A 26,164-nucleotide genomic window follows, 5' to 3' on the forward strand; every position below is an offset into this window, starting at 1 on the left:
TAGTTAATTAATTCTTAATCTTCAAAATAAATCTATTGTAAGACGTCTATTTATTTTTTGTACAGTTGGTCGAGAGTGGGATGCACTACATTTGTATATTGCAAAAAATCTTGATTGGATGACGGTATGGATTGAACGTTGTCAACATTGTGGACGTACGTTAACATGGGAAGGTGTGGCTTCATTGGTTAAAGAAGCATATCATAATGGAGATTCCAATGTTATGCAAAGGGAAATTGATTTAGCATATGGTTTAAGAGATAAACAGATACGTATAAATTTATTAATCACCCATATGTTTATCAACTCAGAATGCAATAGATTTTACATGTTTGACATATCGCAGGTCAAACACCACAACGCTATGTGCTGCAATGGTCATAAATTTCGCATACAAAAGTTGGATGACACGAAGAAAACTTGTGATTCTGACATCACTGCAGTCTTTGAGGTGACAAATATTTCATCGAGAAATGATATTCATCCTCAACAGTCTCAAAATCGATACTATGGCATTTTGGATGATATACTTGAGTGTGACTTTAATTCCTTCAAATTACTTTTGTTCGTCGTCAAATGGTACAGGCTACGATGGAATAAAAATGATCCTGATAGAACTGTTATTGAACATGATAATGGTTTTATAATACTAAATACAAGGTCATTTGAACCAGTTGGGGATGAGCCCTATGTTCTTCCAAGCCAATGTGAGCAAGTATTTTAGTCAGAGGTTCCACATAAACCGAGTTGGTCATTTGTTGTTAGACGTGATCTAAGAGGAAGGCTGATAAAGTATAATGTGATGGAAGAAGATATCGAAGAAGTAGAAGATGAAGTGGATGATGATCATGATCGACAGTTTCTCAATGAAGAAGAAGAAGAAGAAGAAGAAGAAGAAGAAGAAGAAGAAGAAGAAGAAGAAGAAGAAGAAGAAGAAGAAGAAGAAGAAGATGATGATGATGATGATGATGATGATGATGATGATGATGATGGTGATGGTGATGGTGATGGTGATGGTGATGATGGTGATGGTGATGATGGTGATGATGATGGCGAAGACGTTGATGATGATGATGATGATGATGATGATGGCGAAGACGTTGATGATGATGATGATGACGATGATGATGATGATGATGATGATGATGATGATGATGATGATGATGATGATGATGATGATGATGATGATGTTGGAGATGATGACCTTGATGTTCATGATGATGAAGAATAAAATGTATGAGGTATGCGATTAGTCTATTATCTATTTAAAATTGACTTCTTAATAAAAAAGTTTTACATAATTAATTCATTATGTTTTGAATTCTAATGCCATTACATAATTAATTCATGATGCACCTTTTAATATGGAGATGGAGATAGGGAGGGTGACTATTTATGTGACAATTTTTAAACTATGTTTATTTATGGAAATTAGATTATTTATTAGCTATGTGATGGATGTTGATTTAAAATACATATCTGATGGATCACATGTTTATGATGATACATGTGACATTTTTTTAACTTTGTGTTTATTTATAGAACGTGGATTGTTTATTACCTATGTGATGGATGGTGATTTATGATATATATGTGATGGATTACATGTTTATGATGACACAACATGTAATGCTTCAGATGCCTATGATACGTATGTATTTATTGTTTATCAACTTACAAATGTAGTAATGCTTATGATGCTCAATTGATGGTGTTGATTTCAGGTATAGTCCTTGTGTGATGTTGTCACCCTTGGTGGGAATAGGTCATTGACTATAGACATCGTCAACCATTTAGTTGAGGATCCTGCATAGTCTACATTGTTCAGGACCCTGAACCCCTTTGACGAGGATCCTGCACAGTCTCATGGATGGACAGGTATAACTAGTCAAAACTCCCTATAGAAACAGTTTATTTTTTTTAAATTACTTGGAAAATAAAATTCCTTAGTTTTTCAAACCTCGACATTAGCGGAAAATCTAATACAGTTATCAACACTTGAGGCCCTAGTTGGACTTATTCCAATTTTCATCCCAAAATCAACTTTAGGGCTGACTTCTTCATCAACATTACCCTCATTTGCAAAATTTTTCTCATTACTAATTAACTCTCTCATTTCATGGAGTGCAGGTACCCCCAAATAGGTATTTGTCAGATCTGTCTTCGTCGAGTGAGGAAAATGCAATAATAGAAAATGAAAGTGACACATGTATTAGGTCTACAATAGGGAGATCAACAAGAGATCAAAAGGTTAGAAGAAAATTCAATAAACGCATGAAAATTTTCCTTGCTTAAGGGGGGTCATGTTCTTATGATGATGAGACCAAAGGCGACATTGAGTTGCCACTGAGGTACAGACATCTACAGAAACAATGGGTGCCCAGGGAACTTCCTCCAATAAACACCAATTTTTGTGTTAACGATAGGATATATCGCATAGCACCTTCATCGTTACATGGTTTAGGCTTATTTTCCATGGACGACATAAAGGTCTATTACAATAGAGTTGCAGAATTGTTACAATTACAAACATTGGATGCAGATTGTTAAATATAAAAAAAGTATGCATAGGTATGCACTGTCAGCAATTATATACAATAGAAAGATAATGATCAAAGTAAACGAGTGGTTGCATACATTGATGGTCGACCAAAAGCAACAGGGAATATTGCAAGTTTATAAATATTATGTGACCTAGGTCAACTAATAAACAACCCAATTGCATATTTGAGGCGCATGAGGGAAATTGTGTATTTGTATGTGCGATAAAATCAATAAGTGCAGGTGAAGAGCTTCTAATTGATTACAGTTTGAATCGTATAGATACAAACAAAGTTAATATCATGGAGGTGGTATGTACTATATGCCATTTAAATTAACCAACCTCCAATTAATGAATCCAATATACCATTTTATTATGAAGTTTTTTTGCTAAGTCTATTGGTTTAATTTCGCTAACATTTTTTATATTTTTTCTTTGTCATAGGCCGACATGGATCCATCACATATCACAAACAAAGATGTAGCTTGCGACACTTCTACCGAGCATGTAAACCTCATTGTAATTGTACAAATTAGATAGAAGCAAACTGTTACATTATTATGTTCTTTTTTTAAGTGATTTATACTAATTTTGTAATTGTTAATGATATTCTTGACACAGACGGATGTTCGGGGAAAGGGAAAGGGAGTTGCGGTACCTAAGCACCTTTCTAGGGATGTGGAATCATTAGGGTTAAGTGATGATGACCCTGAAGATCCCACAAACCTTATCAAATTCTTTAAAATGCCTCTTATAAAAATTAGAAAAGAGATTGTTGCTTTGGTAGTTGTGCATCCTATCATTGATGAGATACGAGAGAGGGTGGAATTATTGCTTTACAACAAAAAACTTGCAAGTAAGTAGTAATGAAAGCTTTAATTATAACAAAAGTTCAATAATGGTTTATATTTTATTCTCTTTTATGTCATTAACTAAAATATGTACATATTGTTTTTATAGCAATTTATCTGCCCTCATCAAAGTCGTTCCCACGATCAGGGTGTTGTAGGATCTTTAGGTGATGATGATTTTCTTGTATTATCACTTGCTTGGCTTATCACTCTGAGTACCCAAAACACATCATACTTGATACTGTCAATTTTCAAAATAAAGGTTCATCCTTGTTTACAATTCTTGCACTTTTCATATATTTAATGTATTATTCTTTAGGTGTTGTCAATGATACTGTGCAAATGTCGTCGTCGCCTCATCAACAATTACCCTCACCTGTATTGTTGATTGTAATGTCAGCAACATGTAGCATGCATACATCCTCTAGTGCACATCATATTGGCCCGCCCACTGTTGGTAGATCCCTCTTTTGCTCTATCTTTTGTCATGTGTTTATTTCCCTTCAAGCGTTATTTCTTGAATTCTAATGCCATTTTATAGTGGATTCATTTTTTGCAGGAGGAGATGCACATGAGGATGTGCCAGAGGCAACTATTTCTGATAACATACCATCATTTCCTAGATCTTCTCGTATTGCTAGTACGGGAATGTTGCAGGCCACATTGGTGGTGAGCAATGAAGAAATGATTCCCTTAAAGATAAAAAAGGTTCCAGGTACTTTAAAATTATTAGTATTATATATACTCTAATTGTAATTTACTTTATGATCACTCATTTTGGACTAATGATCCCATGAATTTTTTGTAGGAAATGATATTTTCTATAAACATCTTAGTGACATTGCATTGTAGATATTTGGGCCCACCATACGTAAAAGGTGGTACATCATATGTGAACTAACCCTAATCCACTTTTGATTTCATATCATTGCTAGAATAGTTTCCTTTGATCCATTTCTTGAAGTGTAATAAATGTAGCTTCAGTTCATTTCTGAATCTAATAGGTTTGTTTTTTCTTTAAAAGGTGGAATGACCAAGAAAAAAGGTTAAAAGATGAATTGATAAACCAAATGGTTGAGTGGTTTGGAAATTAAACCTTTGACAAAACCAAGCTCCTTGAAAAAGCTGGCAAATATCTAAAGTATGTGAGGGACCAATACAAGACCCATTTGGAGAGGAACCTAAAGTACGAGCATCCCCCCATGATTCCAGAGAGGGAGTGGAAGGACCTGATTTTGGATGCCAAGGAGAAAATTGAAAGGAAAAAAGGAAAAACACCACTAGACGCCAGAAGAAGGTGCGAGATACTATTAAGAATGTAATTATGTACTAATTAATTACTCTATATTTATATAATCTCACATATTTCAAACTTTTTATAGACTGAGTGACATGTCAAAGGCAACCAAGGCAAGGCAAGAAAAGAACGGGCAACACAAACTCGGCTTTGGTGGTTACATGAAACTTGTTGCACGAATTGTAAGTATCTCATGTAAATGAAATATTGCATCAAAATATTAATAAATTGCAAATTTTTTTTTTTTATCAAACAATGCAAGCAAAATTCACGGTACCAAGCAAAAATGTCGGGCTCTGAATTCAATAGAGCGCCCACAGAAGATGACAAGAGAATTGCCTACTAGCAAGGCTATTCAGTCGTGGTTGATTGGCTACGAGAATTGAGTGGGCATACACAACATTCAAATGCATCTGTCACATGGGTAAATATGCTAAATGGAAGTTGTTTCAAATTGAATACTTTACCAACAATCTAATTGATATTGAGTTCCAACATAAAGTGACTATATTTGTTTTAAATAAGAAAGCAATGATAACAATGTGCATGTCATTGGAATGCAACTTGCTAATTGTGAAACACCACCTGCACATGAAGGTCCAGATGTGCATCCTAGTAGTCGAGGTATTCATTTGCTATTCAAATTTATTTATTTAGCTATTAATACAATTAAACATCTTAATTTGTAATTAGAGTAGTAATTAATGTAACCTTTTTTGTTAGTATTTTAGAGCATGTAGTCGGTGGTGAGCAAGTGGAGCATGATCTGGGTACACAACATCAATAACGTGATGTTTCCCACTCACGTAAAGAGGACCAATGTTATTGCTTTAAACAAATATAATTGCAATTGATGTTCAACATTAATGTAACCTTTAGTATTTCAACTCCAGATGATCTAGAGGGTGCTCAGCATGTTGAGGTTGAGGCTACACAAAATGATGTGGCCCCATCAGGTAAAGACCACAACAATTATTTCTCTAAATTAATGAAATACTTGTAACAATAATTTTATTTTTTTTGAATTTAACCTATTTTTTTGTTATTGCAGAGGACCCCCCTTCGCTTCAGTGTCCTCGTCCTTAGTATAGGACTAGGCATACATCGAGATCACGAGTAGTTGGCGAAACATCTACAGAGGGGGGAAATGATGAAGAAACCGATGTTCCACTTAGTCTTTTCATAGCTTCAAAGAAAAAACAAAGAAAGAAATGATTGTAATCTAACTTATTTGATAATGACTGATTTTTATGTGTTAGTGAATGTAATTATGTGCTAATTAATGGTTATGGATGATATGTGTTAATTAATATTGATGAATGTTGCGTGTTAATTAATGTTAATCAATGTTATGTGTTAATGAATGTTATCTGATATTAATGAATGAATGCTATATTTTATTAATGGTAGAAAGAAAGAATGAATGAATGAATGAATGTTATAAGATGTTAACAGGGAATTTAGAGTGATGTTAGGGGGGGTGGAGGGGCCAAATGAGCTTCCACCTTCATGTGGTTGGCCCTGTTAAGTAGATAATATTAAACTATTCTCGAAACCAAGTGAATCTCAACAAGATAACACACTTTTCAATATTTCATTGTGTTGCACAGTTAATCTTATTGAATAATGTATATTGAATCTTAATTGCAGGGTCCAACAGAGCCAACACGAACAACAACACCATAAGTTGTTGGGTATAATGAACTCACATATTGTCTTGTCTATACATGAACAATATGAGTTGCTTCTAGTGTTGATATCCAAGGTAGGACTACAAAAGTTATGAATATGCCTCATCCTTGTAAGTAATGAATATGCCTCATCCTTGTAATTTTTTTAATTACTTGTAAGTCATGAGTATTGCTCTTTAGTTGATTAAAATTAAATGAAATCTTTAATGAATACACAAAACTATATACATATGCAGGTGCACCATGGTTGAGATGGTCCAATTCCTAGTCTCACTCTACGACTAAGCTCATGCCATATCTAAATCAAAGACATCTCAAATACATCATCGGTGGAAAGCTGCAAAATGCCATTTTCATACATAATCAAGACATACAAAATTGGGCACAATCACCAAGAGAACGACAAAAAGTGTGTTTGAGATTGTATCATGGATTCTTTTAAGGATTGTACCATGGATGCAAAAAATCTCTTCATTAATCCTTGACTCATGATTGCTATAATACTTCTTTAGACTTCTCATGTCATTTGTTGCACTTCTTCACTATTTTGGATTTAGTTTCAACTATGTATTTGCCTTGACTTATGACTGTACCTAGCTTTGTCCTATCTTTGTAAGCTTCCTCTTTGAATTGTGGTTGTAGCTTTGATAATACCTTTTTAATGTTGCACTATTTGTAAGGAGGACAATTTCTAATGCATGTTGCAAATTGTGTTCTAGTGACTGAGACTAACCTATTTGCACTTGATGTTTTTGACTAGTTGTCATAACCTCTGACTTTAATGCTTGTGCCTTAATAGAACTAGATGTTTCTTGTATGCATACTTGGTCAAGGACTGCATTATGATGCTATAGGGCTACAAACTAAGATTATTTATTGTATTGAGTTGCACATTTGACATGAGTTTCCCTATGACTGTTATGCCTCTTGAGGTTATAAGGTGTAGTTCTTGTCAAGTTTTTACATTGCTGCAACGATAACGTGTTATTTGTTGTTAAGGTTTGAAAAGACCTTTTAGAAACTTATACCCTACTCTTTTTCACTCAGTAGACTTGATTACTGTCATTTTATTTGGTACTAGGTATGACTGCCTACTAGCTTTACTATAGACTGCAATCTCTCTAGACTGTATTTTCTGAGTGTTGTTCTATACTTGACCATCTATTAGGAAAACATAGCTTGAAATGTCCAAAACAATTAATGAATGACTGCACTATCACCAATCTATCTTGAAGATTTGACTACTCTTTAGATTATGATTATGACTGTCATGATATTTCATGAGACTGCTCTATCCCCATATGAAACCCTTTGTTCCCACAAATCAATGCTTTGAACTTGACTACAACTTTATAGTGATCACTGTCTTTGTACAGTAAGCTTGCTACTTTCTCAACTTTTGATATATTGGAGGCTCCTAGGATGGTTTCTATCTTATAGTCACAACACCTTGCTATAATTTGCATTTCAGATCACTGCTCAATAATCATATGATGTCTTTGTCTTTTGAATTTGACTCTCGATCTTGCTCTATTTCTTGACCTTTTGAATAATTTTGGGCCACTATTCATTACTTTTATTACCCTATATGTAAAAGACCTTGCTCACTGCTTCCCGTACTTGATCTTTATCTGGTTTGTGTCAATCCTACTATTGCACCTTTTCTATTTATGATTGAGATTTGTTTTGGGATTAAAAAATCTTAATGATTTCACTAAATGACTTTTGCATGACTGTACTTTCTAAGCTATCCTAGGGAACAAAAGAGACCTAGGGATTTGCTCACTTCAAGGAAAAAGAAAATCTAGCAAGACAATCAACCCTTTTAAATAATATGTGGAACCCTTATGGTGAGCAAGAAAGCATTGACAAACTTATAGATGTTGTCATAACACAAAGCTAAAACTATATTATTTTTTATAAATAATCAGATTTCTCGTTTAACCCAACTTTTGCTTGAATCATTACTGTAGGCGTATCCAATGCTTTAAACAATAAGATACTAAAAATTCTAAAATAGGGTTATGAAAACCCTACCTCCAAATGTGGATATCTACTGTTATGACTATGACAATTTCTCTCCAGAAGCTTTGATGCTAACTTCTATCACGCCTAAACTTTGCATGTGGTTTGCATGGTGTTGGCATGCGGTGCCTTATAAATGTCCTTATGGATTCTCTTCATATTTTTATGAAACTCCTTCATCGAAGAGGCAAACCTTTCATTCAAACTTTGAAGTAACCCTTTGACTGTTGCATGCAGTCCTTTTCTTATAAACCTTCCTCCTTACGGTGACGTGCTAGGACATAAACTGAAGGTGTATCTTGTGGAACCTGTTGAGCATCAAATATGAATTAAGTAAAATATCTTGATTTGAGAGATTAAATCATAGAAGCCATCTATCTTTGGAAGAAATCATCATTTTCATTGATACCGTAATAACCCATAAGTTATCAAACAAGTCTAATAGCATTCTATCGAAATATCCAAAATTCAAATAGTATCGATGAGACCCAGCGATGTCTCATTGATATAAAAAGGGTATCAAAGGAAAGGTAACACTGATGAACTCTAAAAGGGACTCATCGAAAGCAATGATTCCACTGAAAGAGGATATCAAAGAAAGCAGAGACGGTTTTCATCGATGAGAAAAGGCTTCCGAGGAAATAATACCATTGATGCAACATGAAGGAAACTTACCGAAAGAAGCATTCTTATTGAAAGAATAATATCGATCAAAAAGAAGGAAGCTACATCGATAAAAGATATCGATAAGGACATGAGTTTCGAGGATGCTAAAAGGCATGTTACTGATATGTGTGGTTTTACCGATGCAACTTTATCAAGGAAGATTACTAATAAGCTCATCGATGAAAGATGATAGTGGAAGCAAATCATCAAAAGAAAGATGGCCTCAATGAAACAATAGACCCATTCATCAAAGGAGTGTAGTGATGTTGATAGAAAAAGTGTTTCGATGGAAGGATAAAGGAAGTTACCGAAGCCCAAGGTTTCTTCGACATGAAACCTGATGGACATCAGATATATATCGATGAGGAAATAGGTTTCAAGGAGGCTAAAAGGCATGTCTCCGATATGCATTGTTTCGCCGATATAACTTTATTGGTGGAATATGACAAGAGAGGATAAAGAAAGGCTTCGGTGAGACAATAGATCCATTCATCGACGGGGCATAGTGATATCGATGGAAGAGGTATTTCGGTGGAAAAATAAAGGAGGTCACTGAAGCCCAAGGTTTCTTCGACATAAAAACTCGATGGATATCAGATAGGTATCGGTGAGGAGACAGCCACAGTGACTGAATACAGCATTTTGATGAAGGGAGAAAATACCTAGTCGAAGTAATGTTCGAAATAAAAGTGTTAGTTGACGGTTATATGTTGAAAAGCCATGACACTTGGTGATAATGTATACTCTCATATAAAGGAGGGAGCTTTTGTAATATGGAGGAAATTTAGAGAAAGGAGTAGATTATAGCCTTGGGCTTACCACTGTACTATTTTAGTAAATATATATAATATAATCAGTTGTTTTTCCTTTGCATATGTGAACTTTTAGTAGTGGGGAAAGAAGGAGGAAACAAAGACTGTTCCAGATTCTCTTCTATCATAGTCCTGCAAATGTTGCATTCGAGGGGTATTTCCTTCCTCGTTTCCTCTCACATCAGGTATGTATCTATTTCATATCCGACTGAAATGCAGAGGTTAATCGTGTATCACTAATTGATTGTGGAAATATTACTCGTTAAAAGAAAAAGTAAAATGAATTGAAAAGAATCTTGCTTTGATAGCTGTGAACATGCTATCATGCCTAATTGTGGTTATTTTGTCTTGCATAGCCATGTAAATTCTGCCTTGAGTAGCCGATGTATAGCTATTGTATGTTCATGATCTTTCTTGTTAAGATAAATTGTAGAGCCTAAATGATTTACTCATTCATTATCAAGTCTTGAACTTAAGGAAGATAAATTTATTCGCAGATATAAATCATGACGATATTCTGTACTTTTCATTGAATACACTGTCTTTCATAAGAAAATTGAATACTGCATTCATATCTTGTGCATAGTATGGTTGAGTAGCAACCTCAGAGCATTCACTATAGAATATGATTGCTAGCCCAGGAGGGCATAATAGCCAAGTATTGCAGCTATTCTATGCTTATGTGTTTTCCACTCTTAACTCATAGTTCAACTGAATATGGTTCATCTTGGAATCAATGCACATCAATTATAATCAGATTATAACTAGTCTCCATGGTTGCAAGACCTGAAGAAGCATTATTATCATCAATTAGATGCATATTTTTTTGAATATACAAAGACAAAAAAAAATATTAGAATTGTATTTTTTGTTTAGTCATAATATGATGTGTTAATTTAGCTAAATAAGGAAACCAATGTTGTATTAGGTTTAATTCCATGATGATAGTTGAAGCTTGTTAGAGATAGGGGATTTGTAGCAGTTGGCTTGTTAGGTTATGTCACAATCCCATGAAGGTCCTTGTAAACTGTTAATGTTAGTAGACATGAGACTGTTATATAACGAATTGGATCAGCTAAACCTAGAAGTTCTGTAACCAATGAATCAATTGACTCAAGTGTATGTTAATTATCTTATGATGGTCATTTATGACCATTATTCTTAGTAGACATTAAGCATTTCGCTAGATAGTTGGTTAGTAAACTAGTGAGTTAGTTGGCTCAAGTGTATGCTATTTATCATATGATGGTCGTTAATAACCATTATTGTTAGTACACATTAAGCAGATGGCTTGTTTAGATGGTTGGTAACTAGTGAGTTTGTTGAGCTCAAGAATTGGATGTACAAGTCGAGCAAGGGAGGTGAACACTAACAACACATTAGTGCTTGCAAATGTTAAAACCTTGGCCAAGATGGTGATGCTTTATCTAAGTGATTTTTAGATCACATGAACTAGATACACCTACCAGTCAGATGGTCATAGTAGTTAGGGGTTACCTATAGTGTGTGACTGACTAGTTGCATGTAGGTTTTGAACACCAAGATCAGATGGCCAGATGTAAAAGAGACCCAATCCTTCATGAAGGGTTGGGTCTCTTCCAATTGGAAGGGGCATGGGAGATTGGAAAGTCTACGATTGAATGGAGAAGCCCTTGATGATGCTCTCCCTATTCCAAACTATGTCGAGGCTTGATACAAAAAGTTTTAGTTGGAAAGTTAAATGAATTGTAACCTCTAAACCTTTATCTCTTCCCTCAAAAATGAAACTTGCCATTTGAATTCCTTTCTCATATTGATTAGCTTAATAATATTTGTTCAATGTTTTTTTATCATTAAAAGATTACCTTCCTTTTAGATAAATTAGTTAGATTCTTATTATGTTGAAGAACATTTAGTTAGTTTTCTCCTTCAACTGAAGTAGTTATGTTTTATTTTGAAATGCTCAATTTTTTATCTTAATATAGATCACAAATTTATTTTCTCTAAGTATAGAATTAATGGAATATTACATATGGTATCAGAGCAACCAAGTTCGACATTGAACCTCAGGCTTTGCACCTATAAACAATAAGGTAGCAAACTGAAATGAAGCATTTTAGTGAATCTTGGAAGTGGATTTGAACCATTGTGGATTAATGCATTTTTGCATGCAGTTGCTTGTGATATTATCTAAAGGAGATAACGTTACTTGTGTTCTTCCAGTAAAACTCTGTGTTTCATATTGTAGATTTGAATAAAAGATTTACTTGCGAATTGTAATTGTTCCTCGTATTTCTTCCTTGGATGGTCTCTTAAGGTTAAAGTTAAATTCATTCAAGCAATTTACAATAAAGTCATCAAAGTAGAGCTCATAAGAAACGGTAATTGATAGACTCATTGAGAGGGGGTGGGTTTAAAAATTGTCTCATAAGTTTACACAATAAGTCATAAAGAAATATAAAGACTCTGTAGCCCAAACAACAAAGAAAGCACTGGTCATCTATCAAACACAACCTATCAATTCATACTTTCACATAAAGAATAATAGGAGTAGTTGAGTAGGAATTATAGGGTAAATTAGCAATAGTGTATATATAAATTTCAAGCACCAAGATCGAATAGCTTCTACAACAACAATCTTGAACTCAACTACTATATCTCCATTCTAGGAACTGATGCCATTCTAAGATAGGGGGAAGTCAGACCAAGACACTAAATCTGCTATAAAAAGCATTAGTTGAAGGAACAAATAATGAGTAGGTATACCTGCCTAGGTCCTGCAGAGCCTAAAGTGAGAGAGTTAGTAACCAAATAGGTTCACTCTATAGGTTGGCCAAGTAAATTGGAGGGTTTGATCATAGGAGTTGGAATTTCCTTAGAACCTATCCAATCTGCTGATTTGAGACCCAACAGAACCCTAGCATAACTTCTAAAAACTGGCTATAAATGGTTCTTTTCATTTGAAACAGAATGCAAACCCTAAAATCACATGAAAGTTTATACTTTTAGCTTTCCATTTCCCTCCAAGCTATGCATGAAATTGATTTTCTTGATAATCACGTGGAAGGAGGCCTTTAGAAAACTTTTATAAATAAATAAAGAATTTTATTTGTCTTTACATCTTTTGAATTAAAATGCCTTTTCAAGTGAATTATTTTCCCTCCAAACCTTGCATTGTGAAATCTCATCCTTTTAAATAAGCTCAATCTTATAGACACCTTCAAGGTATTTAATAAATCCTTTCTCTAAAATTTCCTAAATTCATGATAAGACATGAGGTATATAATAATTCTATTTTTTATCTCTTGAAGTCAAAAAATAGGTAACAAAGTCATGCCTTCAAACCTTAATTTTTAGATAGTTAAATGTCCATTTTACATTTCTAAAAAAAATGAAGTTCTTATGATATTCCACATGATGGCTACATGTTTACAAAGTTACCCCTCACAACTACTGGTCCCTCTCCCTAATAGGGTATTTGCATGAAAACCCAAGTCCAGCTATGTCAAACCCGAGTTTGACTCCTTCAGACTCAAGTTAATCATTGGTCACATGTAGAACATGCATTTGAATACTTGAATGACCTTCCCTCCAAAGTATTTTCTTTTGGAAAAAACTTTTTCTTTCATGAAGTCACATGAATGTGCTTCTTTTCTAAAGTTTTTACAATATAATCATAAGAATATAGCCCTTCTTTTCATTTATAATGTACATTTGAAACCTTTTGGAGCCTTTTAATGAGGTTTCCAAAACAACAAGGACCTAGAACCTTAGAAAAGACTGGAATAAGCTTTAGGATATTAAAATTTAAACTCAAAGCATGAAGATGTTAACAACAAAAATACCCCTATTAAATGCAAATGACATATAAATGAAAATTGGATAACAAAAATAAATAGGGATATAACATTAGGTATTATAATATTATCATATGTGAAAACAACCAATAATAAAATCAAACCAAATGATATATAGGATTTGGTCATATATGTATATGTAGATATATAGATATATACATAATATGTATATGTATATGATGCTTTGCAAAAAGAAGGATAGTTAGAAATACCTATTTGATTGCTACACACACAAAGAGAAGCACAAGAAACAAATGTTAGTCATTAGGGTTAGCAAATCAAAGATTAAACACTATCCAAATCAAACATATCAAGAAAGACACTACACAACAAATAAAAAGCTTAATGAATCTAAGAAAAGCTAAACTCTATGGTCTAACTACCAGAGATAGCAAGAAACTCTCCAACCAAAGCAGGGGAGACAAAACCAACAATCTCTGCTTAGGGAGGAGCTCTAGACCCCAAATCTGAAGAAAGAAACAGAGCTAAACTAAGTGAATTGGATAACAACAAGAATGTAAAGTGCACCCCTGATTTGCTAACCAAAATGCTCAAAATTAAATGAAAATCGTTAATGAATACACAAAACTATATACATATGCAGGCGCACCATAGTTGAGATGGTCCAACTCCCTAGTCTCACTCTACAACTAAGCTCATGCCATATCTAAATCAAAGACATCTCAAATACATCGTCGATGGAAAGCTACAAAATACCATTTTCATACATAAGAAAGACATACACTGAGATCAAAGTGTGTTTGAGATCATTGTCCTAATTGTGGTGTGGTCACAAAGAGGTTGACAAATTTATGGTGATCTCTTCGTGACCACACCACAATTAGGACAATGATCTCAAACACAGTTTTTACCATTCTCTTGGTGATTGTGCCCAATTGTGTACGTCTTGCTTATGTATGAAAATGGCATTTTGCAGCTTTCCACCGATGATGTATTTGAGATGTCTTTGATTTAGATATGGCATGAGCTTAGTCATAGAGTGAGACTAGGGAGTTGGACCATCTCAACCATGGTGCACCTGATCATATTAGCTTGAAACCATGCACCTCATATTAGCCTCAAACCTATGCCCCTACTCGTAGGTGGTGGGGATAGAATATCATTCGCTATACATATCAATGACTGGATAATAATTATTATTTTTTGATAAAAATTATCATCATCAGAATTATGATGAATACCAAGCTTTCAATCGATGATGTAATTGGTGGACATACAATGTTCTTGTCAGTGAAATGTTCTGGAGTCATCGTATTTCCAACTCAAACCACACAAACATCCGATGAGGATGTTGTATGTGCGACGAAACTTCATAGTCGGACGATCATCAATGTCTCCAAATGGACCGACAACACAAGCATCAGATAAACAACATCACCGTCGGTGCGAAGTTCCAAATCATCATCGGCTTTGCAATGAAATCTACTGATTCTGAGGACTTCTTTGATCGTCGGCAGAGTCCATTGGATTGTCGTATTCTTGACGGGCATGGTATTGTCGACCAATCCGATGCCGAGTTTTTTAAGATTGATTTTGTCGGCACTCTGATGAAAATTCATTGCAAATCCGACAAATGCCCATCGAAAATTAGCTCTGAATGTACTAGTGTACGAGCAGTAGTCTTAGTTGAATAGTGGCCTCCACACACCCCATTGTGCATCTCTTTCAGAACTGTCTCATCTTGAAATTTGTCCAAGCAAACCAGTAGCATCCCATCAATGTTCCTCCAATATAGGTCTCTTTGAATAAGAACATATTTTTGTGATTTCAATTTTAATGTTCTCCTCTGGCTGTGTGTCATACCATTTGGACATGAGGCATTCTTCAAGAAGTATACCACATCTGAATACCATGGCTGCCTCTCAATGTTGGTTACAAAATCTTGTTCAATCTCAACATTATTTATGTCAATATCCTTAAATTTTGTCTCAGTCATTAACTTGGCTAAGCCTATACCTCTTACTAGCTTTGTGATTTTGATCTTAAGATCAAATTCTTGTATTCTGCTTATCCATCTGCATCTTTTTCCAATTACTTCAGACTTGGACAGGATATCCTTGACAACTGCATGTGGTACATAGACTATAATTTGGGCACTTACCAGATAAGGACGAAATAATTTAACAACCTTGACTAGAGCATACGCCTGTTTTTCCATAATTTCATACTTTAACTTAGCAGCCTGTAAAGATTTTCTATAGAAAGCAATTGGATGTTCATATCCTTCATCATCCTTTTCAAGTAGAACTGCGGCTATTGTGTGATAAGAAGCAAAAGAAAATAATGAGAAAGGCTTACTATAATCAGGTGGTTTTAGCACTAGTGCTTCTTGAATAGCCTTCTTAATTTTGTCAAAAGCCTGTGCAGCTTCTTCATCCCAAGAAAACTTTGCATCTTTCTTCAAAAGCTTCACAATGGGCTTGACAATTTCAGCAAAATTTGCAGTAAATCTTCTGACAAAATTCACCTTGCCCAAGAAAGACTGAATCCCTTTAACATTCTTTGGCTGAGGTACATTACTTATAGCTTCAATCCTTTTAGGGTCTATCCTAACCCCTTCCTTGGAGACAATATGCCCTAATAATTTCCTTCAATCACTGCAAAATGACATTTTTGGGGGTTCAAGGATACACCAAACTCCAAAGCCTTGCAAAAAGCCTTTTCCAAGTGACCACAGTGATCAACTGCCTTCTTTGAGAAACACGTCAAACCATCCTAGTAAACAACCATTATGATGTTGATAAACTCCTTAAAATCTACATCCATTGCTCTCTAGAAAGTAGCTCCAACATTCTTTAGACCAAATGGCATTCTCATATACACATAAGTCCCCCAAGGGGTAGTAAAAGCATGCTTAAATTGCTCAGACTCCTTTACTAATACCTGATTATAACTTGAGAACCCATCCATCATTGATAATAAATCACAACCAATTACCCTTTGTAACGTAGCCTCCATATTTGGGGAAGAATAATTGTCTTTTAGAGAAGAAACATTCAAATTTCTAAAATCTACACAAAGCCTTATATTCCCATTTTCTTTTCTAACAGGGACCAAATTGGACACCCATGAAGAATGTCTTATAGGTTTTATAATCCCCCCTTCCCTTAACTTGGTTAATTCTTGTTGCATTTTGGTCTCCAAAAGGGGGTTAATAGGTCTTTGCCTCTGTCAAAAAGGCTTAGCATCAGGATGCAGAGGAATTTCATTTTGAAATAAGTCTTGTCTATACGCCTTCAAATCCTCATATGACCAAGCAAAAACATGTTTCTACCTTTTTAGCAAATTAAGGATGGGGAGACAAGCTTCTCTCGATATACACTAACTTAGGGGAAGATTATGTCCCCAAGTTTACCTATTCCAACTCCTCCAACTTGGTAGATGATGCTTGACGTAAGTGACCATCACTGTAACTGAACATACCCTCTAGTTCAACTAGTCCCCTAGGTATTTCATTTGTCTCTAATTGCACTATGTCACTTCCAAAAATTGTTTCTTGTCCATCTACTATCTCCACCAATGCATTGCAATCAATTTTTTGACCTTCATAGTCATCTACGCATTGTACAAATCTAAGGATGTCTTCATCATCCTCAAAAACTTGCCAATTGTACACATTATCTGGGATGGTCGGTCTGGCTTTTGTCTCAATTATTGAAACTCCAATCAATGTTACATCATCATTCTTTAATGCAACATTAGCTAAAAAATCTGCCATAATGTTCTTAGACCTTTCAATCCAATCAATGGAAAATGCATCAAAGTGCTCAATGACATCCCAAACAACATGCTTGTACCTTTTTAACTTGTCATTTTTAGATGCATGTCATGACCTTATCTGAGACACTACAAGTTCAAAGTCTCCATAAACCCTTAACAACTTGATCCCATGTCTTTTAGCAATTTCTAAACCCAATAATAGAGCTTCGTACTCAGCTGTATTATTTGTACATTGGAATGCTTACAGAAAATAATACATGAAGGTAATACCTAATGGGGAAACAAATAACACTCCCACTTCAGACCCTTCCTTAGAGAAAGCTCCATCAAAGTACATCTTCCATAGGCCTTCTTGTTGTGATTCCAACTCATCAACAATAGGATCAATATTCTTCAACTGAGGCTGAATTGTTTCAATCCTGAAGCTATCAAGATCCACATCAATCATGCAATTAAGCATGTTTGGGTCTACCTTTTCAATAACCACTGGGGCACGTGGTTCTCTGCACAATTTTACAAAATTCCCATTCACTGGGATAGTTGCATATGATAAATCTAGCTGAATATGTCCTCCAACAGCAGCAGCCCACTATCTAGATAGAAGCATGCCATAATGTGGCTTTGTATCTGTAACAATTACATCCATTTTATAGGTATCTTCAGGGAAAGCTGCTATTTTTACTTCTACATCTCTCATAGTACCCACAACAGGCACTTCTCTATTATCCATATCATAACACCTTCCATATGAAATGTGTATTCACAAACCTAGCTCTTTCATAACCCCACAAGGCATCACATTAGCGGTTGCACCAGAATCTATCATGCATTTTTTTATTAATCTGTTATTTACTAACAATGTGACATAAAAGGTATCTATCTGAGATGGTTCTCGATTAATAGTAGTGCCCACATAAACTTCTGGGACACCTTGTTCTTGATCCTTCTCATCCTTTGTGTTTCCCTTTTGAGAAGAAGCATCTCCATCTGATATACTTGAAATCAAAGAAAAATCAGCCTCTCTATATTCTTTTATTTTCAGCAGCTCCATCAGAGGTACTGAAACCTTCATATGTGTTAAAGCTTGAGTCATATCAAAAGTAGTGTTACATTAGACTCAATATGAGTTTTAACCTTTTTTGCCTTTTGGTGACTTGTTCTCTTGTCATCAGTGGTTTATGCCTTACATCTAGTTGTATCAGCAATACCAGGTTTTGTTGAACTACTTGACTGATCACCTTTAGCCTGACTATCTTTGACAGAAGTTTTGTTCTCAGTGGACCTCTTAGAAGAGTTTTCTTTAAAAAATAGAGAACCGGGCATACCTTGACTTCCATCATCTTTGTTGCTTCTCAGATTATAGTTATGCTTAGCTTGAGCTATTGCAACCTTAGTGAGATTCTTGACTTCCTCCTCACTAGGCCTTCTAAGGTGAATCTCTTGATCTTCTATTGTGACTACATTCAAAGTGGTATGCCAATCAGTTGTCAATTGCTCCTGGCAATTTGCATTGCTTCTTGAGACATCATATTCACTTGCTTCATCTTTTGAAGACTCACAGTCAATTTCCACTATATACTCAAACATATTAACTGCAAGTTCATCCTCACTTCTCATGGATTCATTTAGAGCTTGAGTCACACCACACTAATAGGGGAATGTGGTCCATCACATGATAGACACCACAGGGTATTTTCCATATTATGTATGCTTCCTCCCTTCAAAGGATTAGGGGTATTTTGATTTTGTGTGCCTTTTGATCTATCTTGCATAGGTTTGCCATCTTTCCATGCAGTGTTATATGGCATATCATGCAATCTAGCAAGTTTGTCCTGCCAGTTGTAGTGAGGCTTCTTAGGTTTACTTACTTTAGCAGTAAGATCCTTGACAACAGTCATTAATTTCTCTATCATATCCTCTTCTTTAGAGGATTTATTTTGTTGTGGTTTTTGTTCCTACCACAATCTTCCATCAATCCTTCTTCCCACTTTACCCGATGCTTTTCTATTACTTTCTACATTAATGGAAAATCCAAAAGCATCCCTCAAGCTATGTGGGTTCTTATCTCTAAGAATGTAAGCCATTTTGGGGTCAAATGCATTATAATAGGTAATTAGACATACATTTTCATCTAACCTCATTACTTGAAAAAGTCTATACATTGCCTTTTGAAACCTTGCATTAAAATCTGTGATGGCTTCATTATCAGATTTCTTGATGTTGTTAAATTCATTGAGCATGAAGCTCACATTTGTCTTATCTCCATATTTCTCTTGAAAGCAATTTTTGAATTCCTCCCAAGAGCTAATGTTGTCTACAGGTAATCCTCTATACCAATCTCTAGCATCCTCAAACAAAGATTGCACAAACAGCTTCATGTTGACATCTTCATATGCAATTTCATATTCATTAATCATGTCACCAAAAGATTTTAGATGTTCTTCAGCACCAACAACATTGTTCCCAACAAACTTCTGGAGTTTATCCTATACAGCTCAACATTTATTGGTCTCCTTTGAAACTGATTTCCAATAAAGTTGTTTCCAATATTCACCCTTGGGCCTGATCCGCCAACTCTAGGATTTTGATGGCTTTGATTATGGGGTAATCCATGATTGGTTTGATTTGTTGGAATTTTACTTGAGGGAATAGCATAATTATTTGGGGCAGCATTATTAGATTGGTTAACATGTGGGATATCACTTGTTTGTATCATTGGTTGAGTGTTCAACAGAGAGGCAGAAGTATGTTGGGATGTAGGATTACTATGATCTATAGGTGGGAAAGTTATAGGAGGAGATTTCAAGCATCGTATCTTTCTCCTGAACTCGGCATTAAGTTCTTTTATTTCAGCCTTTTATAACTCCCTTTGCAGGTCTTCATTTTCTTTCCTTATCCTTTCTACCTCAATCTCATGCAACATCATTCCCTAGGGTCCTTCTACACTTCCTGACACTAGACCCGCAGGTCTATTCTCTATTAATTTTTTCTTCCCTTTGTCAATAACAGGTCTGGCAGGTTGGGGATCACTATGAACCTCCCTACTAGGCTATGATACAACTTTAGGTGCAGAAACAATTTTTGGATCAAGGATTTCCCTAATAACAGGACCTTGCTCTTTACTCCTAGGTTCTTCTTGAGCAAATAACTCAAGCTCTCCAATCGATTTTAATAACCTATCTCTTTCAATGAGTTTGGCTTTGGTTTCATTCTCCTTTTCCTTATCTTTCTTTTTTCTTATGGCAATCAATTGATGTATTCTCTGATTTAGAACCTCGATCTCCTAAGACACTTCGTCTTGGTCCGGAAAAGTTTCATCTGAATCAGACATATTTTGATGGTCCATATCAATCAGGTTGATATTTCCTTCCATAGTTTTGGGAATGGAACTGGCTCTATTACCTGTACTATGCCTATCTCTCCAGAAATGGTAGCATTAGACAATATTTGGTGAAAGGTTTGTATATCATCGTTAGTGCCAAATAGGCTAGCATGAAAACCCATAATATCATGGTCAGAGTTATGAGAAGAGGCATTGGACCTTGCATATACAGGACGCTCAGAAGACTTACCCGTTTGATTACTCTTCTATTTCCATGACTGATTTGACAGATCAGGAATAACAATTCCTCTCCAGCCCTTCTTGACTGGTTAAAGTAACCCTTCATGCAACTTCTCTTTGGGGTTTTTCTTCATATAAGATCTAGTATTCCTTCTCCTATTCATCTTGCTAACCTTGTGAAGTGACTGTGATTTTTTCTAAAAGAACACTAGTTTTTTTTTACTCCAGAGTCGCCATCCAATATCTTGGGAATAAAATATATAGTTTAATACAGTGAATCACTTACAAGACACTTAAGAATGAAACTTTTGATCTTTAGAAAAGAACAAAATAGTATTCTAAGATGCTATGAGATAAATCAGGGATTTTCTTTAGAAAGATAAACTCAATAATTTTCAGACTGAAACCAAGGGAACCTGATCTCAACACCTTTATGCAATAAAGACATAGATCTGCAGTATAAGACTTATCTTATTTCACTCTCCCAAGCAGAGCTTCCAATTTTGTTGGGGTGACTTGGATGGGAAAAATCACTAACAATCTGATTCAACAATCTATACCAGAGATCTTTAGATTACTCCCCAGCAGAGTCGCCATTTTTGTTGTTCTCCATTTTGAAAACTTTTGTTTCTTCTCTTTAAAAGTAGAAATTACTGCCTCTATGTTGCAATGGACGAGAACAAAAAAAGTTTGAAATAAAGACAACAATATGAGGTTCTAGAAATAGGAAACCTCCTACACTTTAAGCTTATTAAAGCTTGGGTAGGTGAACCCTTGAAAAACTATTTTCTCACAAAAACAGTAAATGGTTTGCAGAAAACCAATGTAAATTCCTGCAAACATTCCTAACTGACCAGTACAACTAACCTAAATGGAAAATTGATTTGACTTTTTAAAGAGGATCACAAAATGCAAAAAAAACCAACAGATAAACCAATGCCTTATCCAGGCAATAGAGTCATCTACAACAGACTGCAACCTGACAAGAGAAACTAGTACACAAATCACAAGTTCTTGATCTATCAACTCTGAATATGCCTGACATATACAAAGTCTTAATCTGCACCAGACTTCATCATGAAATCCACACTAAAAATATTGATATCAATGACTTTGTCTAAAGTATATTTATATTTGCCTCCTTAAGAAAAAGACTTAAAACAACTTCATTAGATGCCTAGCAAATCATTCAAATAAGCAATCCTTGATTACTTAAATGAAATAAACACCAATATAGTGACATAGAGACAATGCAAATCTGGATTTAAATTCTCTGGACTGTATATTTCATTCCCCTCTCAAAAGGTTACGAGTACTTCATATTTGACTCAGAAATTGCTAAGACAAAGGCCTGCATTAATTTTGCCAGAGTTTAGCTACAAACAATTGTGTCCCTTTTCTAGGTAGTCTTGGTATCCTTTTATAGAAATCAAGATGCAACAAGCTTCGGACCACCTAGAAGAAAAATCTTACCATAACAATCATTTATTGCAAAATTTATATTTCTATGTCTTTGCAGTTGAGGGACAAATCTAACATTCCTTCTGGAACGCATGCTTCATTGATTCACTGGGCATTCATTTAGAAGATGGCCGAAAGGGTAGGCTCCTATTACCCAAAATTGGTTACAACAACTGACAGCTTCATAATGTTGGTGTATTATCTCGAGCCAGAGCATTGATGGTTTTACCTAAGAAAACACAGAGCGATGCACCATTATGTTCTTCGCATATCTCCTTGTAGATCTCCTGGATAGCTCTCACTAACCCATTTTCATCTTGAAGCAATGTCAGATGCAACTTGCATAGCTTTGGTGATATTTCTTTTGAATATTTAAAATTCTTTGGCGCCAACGAATTAGGAGGCCTTCTCTCTGAGCACTTTTCCTTTAGTCACCAAGTCGCGGCCTTTAAAGTTCGGACGAGTTTCCACTACGGTATAGCGACAACCATCGGATCATGGAAAACAAACATGCCCTCTAGCATCCCTGTGTAATCCACTTAGAAATAGGCCCCACCACCTGGTCTCTGGCTGTTAAAAACTTAACCACTACCGCACCTGGCCTGTAGAAAATCCAATCTTTCTGACTGCAAAATAAACCCTAAGACCCCGAGGTCACTATCCCAAAAATACTTCTTGTGGGTTGCACTTGACTACAAAATCAGATTCCTCAGATTGAGAGCCATCCATTGATATGTGACAAATCTATATTTGGGCAAAAATTCAACCCTCAACCATAAATCCCTCTATAGGTCAGTCACTCGAGCTTTTGCCTTTTCACCACATTCTGAAACTATATTTTAACCTAACTTTCTCATGCAGGTTTCAGCCACATGTCACAGCCCGGTTCGATTGTGAGTCCCTCTGGACTCCACCTATCTTGCCACTTCATCAGTCACCAAGTCGCGACCATTAACATTTGAGTACCCCCATCTTGTGGTATGGCGACAACTGTAGATCTTCTTTGACATTTCTTGTTCTCTACTTCCTCCAAACTAATCTTCCAAAGGGTCCCACTGCTTAGTCGCCAAGTCACACCTCTTAGCCATCGAGCATCTTTCCATCACGACATGGTGACCACCGTCAGATCATTCATCCAACCATTAGATCCCTCTTGATATTCCCACTAGTTAATTCACCTGGCTACTCTCTCCTCTGGCGAGCCCGCCACCGGAACTTCCACATCATCTGGTTTGTTAGGCCTCAGTCTCTCAGCCAAACCTTCCCTTCGGCTAGCTTTTTTCTTATCTCATCGAAACCATAGTTTCATCGGTGCCATTATTTTTTCTTGTCGATGGAACCAAGCTTTCGGTGAAACCATTTAGAGGTTCATCACAACCAAGGTCTACCCAACGTTCATCTTGATGACATACCACCCGCTTTGCCACATGGCACAACACTGGAACTTCCACCTCATCAGTTGCATGGCACCACGTGGCATCTCATGATTTTCTCCTGAGATCCGCCTGAGCACGGCCCCATCCACCACCTCAGCACTACCAGACCCACCACTCTTTTGGCTAAACCTCCTCTTGTTGGCATTTTTGTGGTTTATGTTGTGATTGTCATTGATGGACACACACTTGTATTGAGATCCCCTTTATATGTATGAGCTTATGCTCAACCGGTATTTGTTCCAACTGGTATGTTGTATACTAGTCTCTAGACTAGTTGCGATTTTGCAGAATGTGTTTCCCGGTCTGAAGCGGCATGTCGACCCCAAGCAGTTTGCAGATCACAAGTGGTATGAGGGAGCAAAGCGGCACAACACATTCTTACCAGTCTTCATTTTTGTCAAACCAGCAACTGGTATTTTGTATGAACCAGTAATACTTTGCGATGAGTTACCAACCGACATTTTGTGATGAGTTACCAATCCACTGATTGTTTGACGGTGCCGACACATTGATGATGATCCCTGTGTCATGTTACTAAGTATGTCTAGGTTCATTGAACCTAGGAAATTGTAAAGAAATCCTATTGGACCGACATGAAATCAGATTCCTTTAAAAGGACATCATGTCTAGGGTTTTAGGTGGTTGTTGTAAAAAGGGTTAATGTTGAACTAGGGTTTAAGGTGGATGTTGAGTTATTGTAAGAGAGATCTTATCTGAGAAGATCAAGTTGTAACTAAGAGAGAGATAGAGAAGACTGAAGTAATGCTGGAATGCATTAGCGGTGAGCAATACTGGATCTAACCAAGCAGTTTGTGCTATTAGATAGATCAAACACTTGTTGATTACTCACATCTTTGACAAGTCTGTAGCCCGTAACCGGGTAGGCCTCAAAGCCTTTGTAAAATCCTCTAACAAGGTGGTTCACACATGTGAATCTAAAATTCTCTAACAAGGTAGTCTTTAATCAGACTTATCTCCTAACAGAGATTGAGATTCCTAACAGGATCTATTCTGGTGAAGAACATTGTAAGACCTTAACCGGTCTGGTTTCTATTCTGCAGATAGTGACTTGTGAGTTCCATCTCACCGTGGTTTTTACCAGTTGGGTTTCCACATCAAATATCTTGTGTTATGGTTGTATTACTTTTGTGGGTGAATGTTTTATTCGCATTTTGGTTTGCATGTGTGGTAACCGGTTTGACTGTCAGACTGCTTTACCGGTTTATCTTTAGACTGTGTAAGTGTTTTAGTGCAAAGATTTTTGGCATACTAATTCACCCCCCCTCTTAGTATTCATCACCTCTTCAGCTAGCCATTTTCAGATTTTATCAAAACCCTAGTTTCATCGACACCTTTCATGTCGATGAAACTGATGGCTTTGATGAGTCCCTTTAATGATCCATCAAAGTCATGGTCTGCTCAATATACACCTTGATGATATGCCACCTATCTACCACGTGGCATCCTTTGATTGGCTCCAAAGTTCACAACTGGGTGCCACCTATCATGAGGGTATTCATTCTGGGATCTCCACTCTGACACCTTAGCACGACCTCCACTAACTGTCGGAATGAACCGCCTGCCATAACCGCTTGCATTAACTACCGACCATGGTTCATTGCTAGTGGTTTGTCGCCAAGTTGCAGGTGATATCTAGTGAGCATTTTTACATCGTGACAACCCTTGGATCCATCTTGATCATGGTTTGATCTTTCTTGATCTTCTTGACCCTTAGCCCCTCAGAGCGGCTACATCCTATGCCATGGTGTCACCACATGTCCGCCACTTGTCTGCCACCTCATCAGTCGCCAAGTCGCGACCATTAACAGTCGATCACCTTTGTATGGTGGTATAGCAATGGTCATGGATGTGCATTCAACTTGCTCACTGTTTAACTTGCCCTTTTACTACAAAATTTTGGGTGCTTTGAGATGCGTGCATGGGGCCCACCACTTCTGAGCTGCCACTTGTCAAAATCTCGTAAGCTTTGACACTTAGGATATATGCGGCCTTGCACATAAATACTAAAATTCTCCTCCCTATGGCTGATGTGGGATAAAAGGTTCACCTTAGCCCTTTCCATCGAGTCATTGGGATAGTCTGAAAACCTGACTTCCAATCTTCTTGGACTTTTTGCGCTTCGCACCTTTCTCATGGATCCCACCACTTAGTTGCCATGTCACGGTGAATAACCATCGAGCACTTTTGGGTTGCGGTATAGCGACAGCTGCGAGATCAACAGGA

Source organism: Cryptomeria japonica, chromosome 5 (genome assembly GCF_030272615.1).
Source record: "Cryptomeria japonica chromosome 5, Sugi_1.0, whole genome shotgun sequence".
Lineage (NCBI taxonomy): Eukaryota > Viridiplantae > Streptophyta > Pinopsida > Cupressales > Cupressaceae > Cryptomeria > Cryptomeria japonica.